The following is a 7,663-nucleotide window of genomic DNA, read 5'->3' as shown; positions in this document are numbered from 1 at the left end:
CTGTAGGAAAAAGAGGGGGGAGGGGGGAGGGGGGAGGAGGAGGAGAAGGAGGAGGAGGAAGAGGAGGAGATATTTCAGTACTCCATCAGATATTTCAGTACTGTTCTTTTAATCTTTGTTATATCAAGGAGGAGGAGGAGGAAGAGGAGGAAACAGAGGAAGAAGGAAGGGAGTGAGAGACCTGGAATCCAAATAAAGCTTCAATACTCTGGTTTCTCTTTAGATCGTATAAATCTTTCACCTTTTACCAAATAAAGCTTCAGTAAACCCCACAACTGAAAAATTAATGCAGTAGGCATAGCTCTGGCAGAGAAAACAAAGCAAATTATATGGTAATCTCATTTTAAATTATACATTTTCATTATTTGAGCAATAGTATTCAAGGAAAACATTACATTTTATTATTACTGGAGGCTGTCAGCTATAAAAACTGCTGAAGTCTGTTTATCTTTCAGGAATTTTTGTTTGTTCTTCTATTTGCCACAGTATATGAGAAAATGCTCAGAAAAATTAATTTTCACAAAACCAGGTGTTTTGACCTTGGCTATTTTATTTCTCAGAATGTCCACTCTCCATTCCCAATCTGTAGACATATGTAACATGTTACCTCAAAAATAGTAATTCATTTTTTAATTTTTTCATTTATTCATTGCTGACTGCACATAATTACCTCCTCTACAGGGCTCTTATTCTAACAAATTAGACTCACTTGTCATAGGCAATGGTAATCACACATGAAATTAAACTTACTAGGTAACTTGAATTACAATGAATTAGATAATAAATTGTTTAAGTCCTACAGAAGTTTAGAAGAATAAGGCTTATGGCTCTATGTTACATTTACCTTTTGTTAAAAATAAACGAAGTTACCATTCTTGACATTTTACCTCCAATTTATTTTTTTCCCATCTTAAAGTATGTTGTTGATCCACATACATAGACAGACAGACAGATAGACACACATTTTTAAATGGGGAGAACTTTTAAACCATCACTTACTTGATTTTTCCTAAAGAAACAGCAGTAAGTTGTTATCCATTTGAAACCAGTTATTTTACTATTCTTTCCCAGTCCATTTCCAGGTGAAAATTTAAAGAAGAAGCAATTCCAAACATAATAATTGTATCAAAAACCATAAATGGTTTACATTTTCTAGTTATTGTCCAATTAAACTGTTTTAGAAACCCTGGTATTTGGTATCAAAAGAGATACTGTAAAGCATAAGGATATAGAAAAGTAAAACATAAAACAATGGCAAAGCTGTATCAAGCAAATACAATTTTTACAAAGTGAATATAGCTAAATTAATATCAGATAACTAAGTTTAAAAAAGAAGAATTATTAAACAGAAATAGTCATCATCTGCTAATAGAACGGTATGTTTTAGCAAGAACATATAATGTTATACCTCTATATACCTAATGTCATAAAATATATATAGTAAAAATTGATAGAATACAAAAACAAAGTGACAATTCTCCATCAGATATTTCAGTACCATTCTTTTAATCTTTGCTATATCAAGTATAAAAAGTATCTATGTGGGCATTAACCATATACTTGATCTAAGGAATATATATAAAGCATTGCAATGCATAATTAATAAAATAACCACATTTCCCCCCCCTCTACCACACAAATAATGTTTTTAAGGATAAACTAAACATTTAATAATAAAATGGGACATTATAAGACAATCACATTTTAGGAATGCAATAAATTAAATAGAAAATAATAACAAATAAGAAATCTAAAATTCTTCAAGTTGAAATATAATAAGATAACTTATAATAAATCTTTGGGAATATACCCAAAACAGAAATTTTACCATTAAAAATGTAAGTTACAAAAGAAGAAAAACTTACAATAAATGATCTGGGTGTACAACTCAATAAATTGATAAAAATAAAATAAGGTAAATCAACAAAGTAGAAAAATAAAATAAATGAGGAATCAATGAAATATAAATTCTATAAATAGAATCCATAATGCCAAAGTTGGTTCTCTAAAAAGAATAACAGATGCCAGGCATGGTAGCACATGCTCTAGCAGCTCCAGAGGCTGAGGCAGGAGGATCTCAAGTTCAAAGCCAGCCTCAGCAAAAGCAAGGTTCTAAGTGAGACCCTATCCTAAATAAAATACAAAAAAGGCCTGTGGATGTGGCTCAGTGGTTGAGTGCCCCTGAATTCAATCCCCAGTACAAAAAAAAAAAACAAAATAGAAATATCTGCCAGACTGATAGCAGAGAGTGGGTATGGAGAATAAGCTTAAATAGATAATATTAGGATTTTTTTTTTAAAAAAATAGTATAAACCAAGTGTGGTGGCCCACGCCTGTTATTCCAGCAGCTTGGGAGGCTGAGGCAGAAGGATTGTGAGTTCAAGGCCAGCCTCAGCAAAAGTAAGGCATAAGCAACTTAGTGAGACCCTGTCTCTAAATAAAAAATACAAAATAGGGCTGAGGATGTGGCTTGGTGGTTGAGTGCCCTTGAATTCAATCCCTGGTACCCTCCCCAAAATAGGTATAGATAGAATTGAGATTAAAAAGATATAAAGCACTATAAACAACTTAAGGCCAACAAATTTCAAAACAGAAAAATTCTGTTTTGAAATTTGTATAAATTACCAGAATTTAGGAAAAACCAGAACAGAAGCTACAAAATATTAACCCTCTCAAAACAGAAGATCTAGATGTATTTATGAATTAATTCTATCAAATTGATTAGAATCAGATAGTTTAATATTGGTTTCTTCAGAGAATATAAACAGAATAATCCCCAAATCATTTTATTAAGCTAGTATAGTCTTGATACCAAACCAGGACAAATACAACAAAAGAAAAGAAAATCAAAGACAAGTGTGACTAATTAGTGCCATTTTATACGCAAAAATAAATAAAATATTAGTAAATTAAATCCAAAAGTATATGTAAAAGATAAGTACAATCAAGAAGGATTTAAGAATATAAAGATAACACTTGTAGACTATGCACTTACTCTAGCCATGATGCCTTTAGTTTGGCATCATTGCCCCCTCCCATCTCTAAACTACACAGGAGCAGCAACTAAAACCTGTTTCAACTGCAGTAAACTACTCATTCAGGCCATTTCCTCTAACCATTAGGCTCAGAACCCAACCTCCTCAAAAAACACTGAAACAAAATCTGCCATGATTTTTAACCTTACATTTATCACAGTGAACAGCTTCTCTTGCCACCTCTTCCCACTCCCTATTTCTCACCACTCCCAGTTCATTCTTAGCTATATACCATCATCCCCATGATAGTCTATGCTTTCTTGTTTTCCATAATCTACATACTTCCCTTTTTTTCAACTTTCCTCCAAGCATTTCTTTCACATCTTTGACAGAACTGAAAAGGCTCTTCAAAGAGGGCACACTTTCCTTTCATTGGTTTGATAACCCAGCCGTATTCAGTACTGTTCCCATCAAGGAACAGTCTTGATCTTAACCTGCTATTTCACCTCGGCCACCTACCTCCTTCGCTGTCATGTGTATTCTTTCTCCCCAAATCACTACTCCAAGCATCATTATTTATTTGTAGACTACTACCAAAATTTTGGTTTTTTGATTTCTTCTGGACCTCTGCTGTATTTATTCTTCTACATTTATAATGAATGCTTTTCATGTGTGCTGTTCCTCTGCCCCACACTCTTCACTTTCTTTAGATTTCATGGTCCATCATTCCATTTCTTAGTCCTTCTTTGCTTTCAAGTTATTCACAAAATGAGACTTCCAAATACTGCTATTTATTTTTTTTTTATTCTATCCTATAAGAAGTTGGAGACCAGTAGAGTCATTTATTTACCACTGTGTGACAATTCCACCATGTTTCTTTGATCAACTCAAACTCTATTCTTTGCAACAATTTTCCTAAATACTTCTTATTCTCATTCTTCTTCATTCTCAGAAGATGACCTTGCAAATTTTATAGAAATCTGAAGGTATCAGATGAGATCATCTTCAACTTTCATTATCAAACTCATAAACATTTGCATCAATTTTCTTCATCCTCTGAGCTGTTATATAAGAAGAGACATTCCTTCTCTGAATACTGATTCACTTATGCTTTAGAGTTGGACTTCCCACCTTCTCAGGAGTCTTAAATTCATATTTTCTTAGTTCTTCACAGAGCTATATTCCTACTTCCACACAGTCATTCCCTTCCATTAGTATCTTTCCCCTTAATATGGGTGTCCCATTAGGTTGCAAGTCACTTTCTTAAATTTCAGTTTCTGAACTGTTGAAAAGAGTGTGATAAAAATGAAAATATTCTGTAACTTGTAAAGTACTCTCTGATGAGAGTTAGTTTAATGTTATTAGAATTTGTTCTAACCTAGAGAGCAAAGGAATTAACTGACTTCCCAAGGCTTTATTTCTTATTTGGCAGATCTAGAGGTATGCCTCAATTCTCTATAATTAATAGCTATTTATAATTTAAAATGAGAATGTTTTCAATAATGCTAACTTGAAAGCATAGAAAGAATTATTTAAAATCTTTGTTTCAATTATTCTTGTTTAGACAAGGATATTACAATCTAGCACCATAGCTTATTGACATTCAGAATTTTAATCATAGCATTTGTATCTGGTGTATCTACAACTAAATTGGATTTGACTAAAATAGAACCTAAGACCTGATTAAACTACTTCATCCCTATCATTAATTCCCCTCCACAACTCTATATACAAAAGAACTCTTTAACAAACTGAACAAATTAAATGAAGGATCTTTTCCAAAAATGTCAAGTTTTCTTAATTAAGAATTTTTGCACAGGGCATTTTCAGGATTAGAATTTCAGAAGTCCTACAGTATAACATAAAATTTGGCTTTATTTGATGGTGTCAAGTGTATAATATATTTTAACATATTTTTTAAAATGTGAAAAAAAAGAATAACTTATTTTTATTATTGAGACAAATATAATAGTTATTTACCCGAATATTTACTCTAACTATGTGTCCTGTGGATAGTAATTAATGTGAATTTCAATTGTATTGTATTCATCAAATTTGGATCTAGTCAACAATATTTTGCCCAACTTCCAAGAAGGTTGTAAAAAGCAATTGAGATGATGAATATGAAAGCACTTTCAAAATGGCAAAAGCAAGGACAAATGTTCTGTCATTTCTAAGTCACTTTTATTCTTTGTCCTTAATAAGTAAAAATTTATTACTATTTTAATTTACATTTTAAAAGGTTATAAACTTCATTACAACTCATTGGTTACCTTTAATGAATATTCATTAACACTGTTGACATTCCCAGCATAAGTATTCATTAGGTTAAAGTAAGAAATCAAGAGCAGTTATTTATTATGCATTGGTTAATTTATATTTAGTCAAATTCTTAAGGTGAGAATCAACAAATATTATGAGCTTGTAATAGAGCTCAGATCAATCCTTTGTTGGTAATACATTAACTGCTAAACATCTAGCAGTACGTACAATGAAAAGACATTACATATGTCCACAAAATACCACAGAAGAAAGGCAAAGAGAGGCACTATGGCAAAAGGCAAACTGTGTTAAGGGTAATATATGGAGTATTTAAAAAAAATTTTTTTAGGTGTTGATAGACCTTTATTTTATTTATTTATATGCAGTGCTGAGACTTGAACCTAATGCCTCATTCATGCCAGGCAAGTGCGCTACCACTGAGCCCCAGCTCCAGCCCTGGAGTATTTTTTAATATTTACTATTTCCTTAGGGAACTCCTTTGTCTCTTCTTTCTCAAGTTTTTTTTTTTTTTTTACATGCGTGTAGTTATAAATCCAGTCATGACTGAAGACCACTATATTAATTTCTTCCCTTTCTACATGCATGCACCATTCGGTCACCCCCACTGAAAGTTGGGCTGCTTTCCCCTTGGCAAGGAACCCTGGCTGGACCTGTGTTTGCTTTGACCAATTGAATTCAAAGGAAGTGATATTCTGGAGATTCCTAGTCCAGGCCTTAAGATAATTGATGAGATCTACTTACTTTCTCTTTGAACACTGAATGTTGGGACCCTTCCTTTTGGATTTCAGCCACCATGCTATGAGAAGCCCAAACTCTGTGGAGAGGTTGTGTAGGAGAATCAGAAAAACAACCATGTGCATGAGCCATCCTGGATTTTATAGCCCTTAAATAATGAAAGCCCTAGCCAACATCATGTGGCCCAAAAACCATCCAGCTGAGCCAGCTGAGCCCTTCATACCCATAGAATCAGAAGAGATAATGGTTGTTCTAAGCCAGTAAATTTTGAAGATGCATGTTATGGAGCAAAAGATAACCAAAATAGAAAATGGTGCCTAGACACAGGGTACTGCTGAAGCAAAGTCAGAATATGTACCCTTAACTTTGGAACTGGGCAAGAAATAGAGGATTTAGGGTTTTAACTAACAGTGGTGTCTAGAACAATGAAGAAATTGAAAGGCAACCTTTGTTATGAAAGGCAATAAATACTTTCACCTGTAGTAATGTGAAAGGTAAGACTAATAAGCCTGTGAAAACTGCTAAAGGGAAAAGGCAGATTAATATATTTATGACTCTAGCTAAGATTTCCAGTTAGGATACTGAAAATACCAAATGACTTTTACCTGCCTCTGATCAAATCTGAAAAGAAAAAAAAATGAGCTAAATAAGCTGTTCAGTTTTGAAACAAAAATCTAGAAGAAACATAGAGAATCAAGAATACCTTTTCCAGACATCTATTTCTTCTCAAGGAAGAAATGACCTCAGAGTAAAGATCAAATTCAAGGAATTGCTGGTAAACCATAGAATCAGGATAAATTAGGATCAAAATAGAAAATGTGCCTCTGTAATATCCTTTAAGACTTCCGAAATATTTAAGCCAGTGCCTATAAACCTCTTAACCAGACAAGAAGACTTCTAAGGATCTCACAGACCTACAGGGTAGATCATTTAGCCAGATAATGAGTATTTAAGACTCTTGTCTCTCCACTCCTGATTCTCAGCTAAAAGTATAGACAGACCTATCTTGAAGAGTTTGTAAGTGTGCCTTTTGCCTAATGGAGTTGATAACTTGATACAAAGGACATGCAAGGTGCTTTTAAAGGAATTACACACTCTTTTAAGGGATAGAAAGTACAAAATGAAGAGATTTCTGGGTCTTCAATCTCCAAAAATCAGGAAGCAGTTTGAGAAAACTACTCAGCTTTAGTTCTCATCTATTTATTTACCTTTGCAGTACTAGAAATTGAACTCAGTGGTGCTCTACCACTGAGCTACATCCCCTGCCTTTTGAGACAGCATCTTGCTAAATTTCCCAGGATGGTCTTGAAGTAGAGATCCTCCTGCCTCAGTTTCCCTAGTCATTGGGATTATAGTTGTGCACCACTGTGCCTGACCAGTGACAGTTACTCAGTTTTAAATATAAATTTCTCATGGAAGTGGATGACTCCAAGCAGAGTTAGTGTTTCATAGGAAATAGCTAATAGCTGAGAATCACTTTGGGGGAGAATTAGGCCTTAATCAACATACATTGTCTTCTTCCAGAATCATGATGAAATACAGACATGTACTCAATTGACATTCTGAATTGCCATAGCTTATTCATTGTTGTGTGTCACTCATTGTACCTCTTGAACAAGGGTGTCTGCTGCTTGACTATTGGGTGCTAGATGAATATGGGGAAAACACTT

At 33.7% G+C, this 7,663-nt stretch overlaps 1 protein-coding gene across 2 annotated transcripts in view; it reads right to left on the bottom strand.

Moving 5' to 3' along the window:
* The window catches only part of Odr4 (odr-4 GPCR localization factor homolog), a 135,378-nt gene that overhangs the window by 86,084 nt on the left and 41,631 nt on the right, over positions 1-7,663 (bottom strand). The gene's annotated exons all lie outside the window — the stretch shown is intronic.

Source organism: Ictidomys tridecemlineatus, chromosome 10 (assembly GCF_052094955.1).
Source record: "Ictidomys tridecemlineatus isolate mIctTri1 chromosome 10, mIctTri1.hap1, whole genome shotgun sequence".
NCBI lineage: Eukaryota > Metazoa > Chordata > Mammalia > Rodentia > Sciuridae > Ictidomys > Ictidomys tridecemlineatus.
This window is presented reverse-complemented; position numbering and strand designations above follow the sequence as displayed.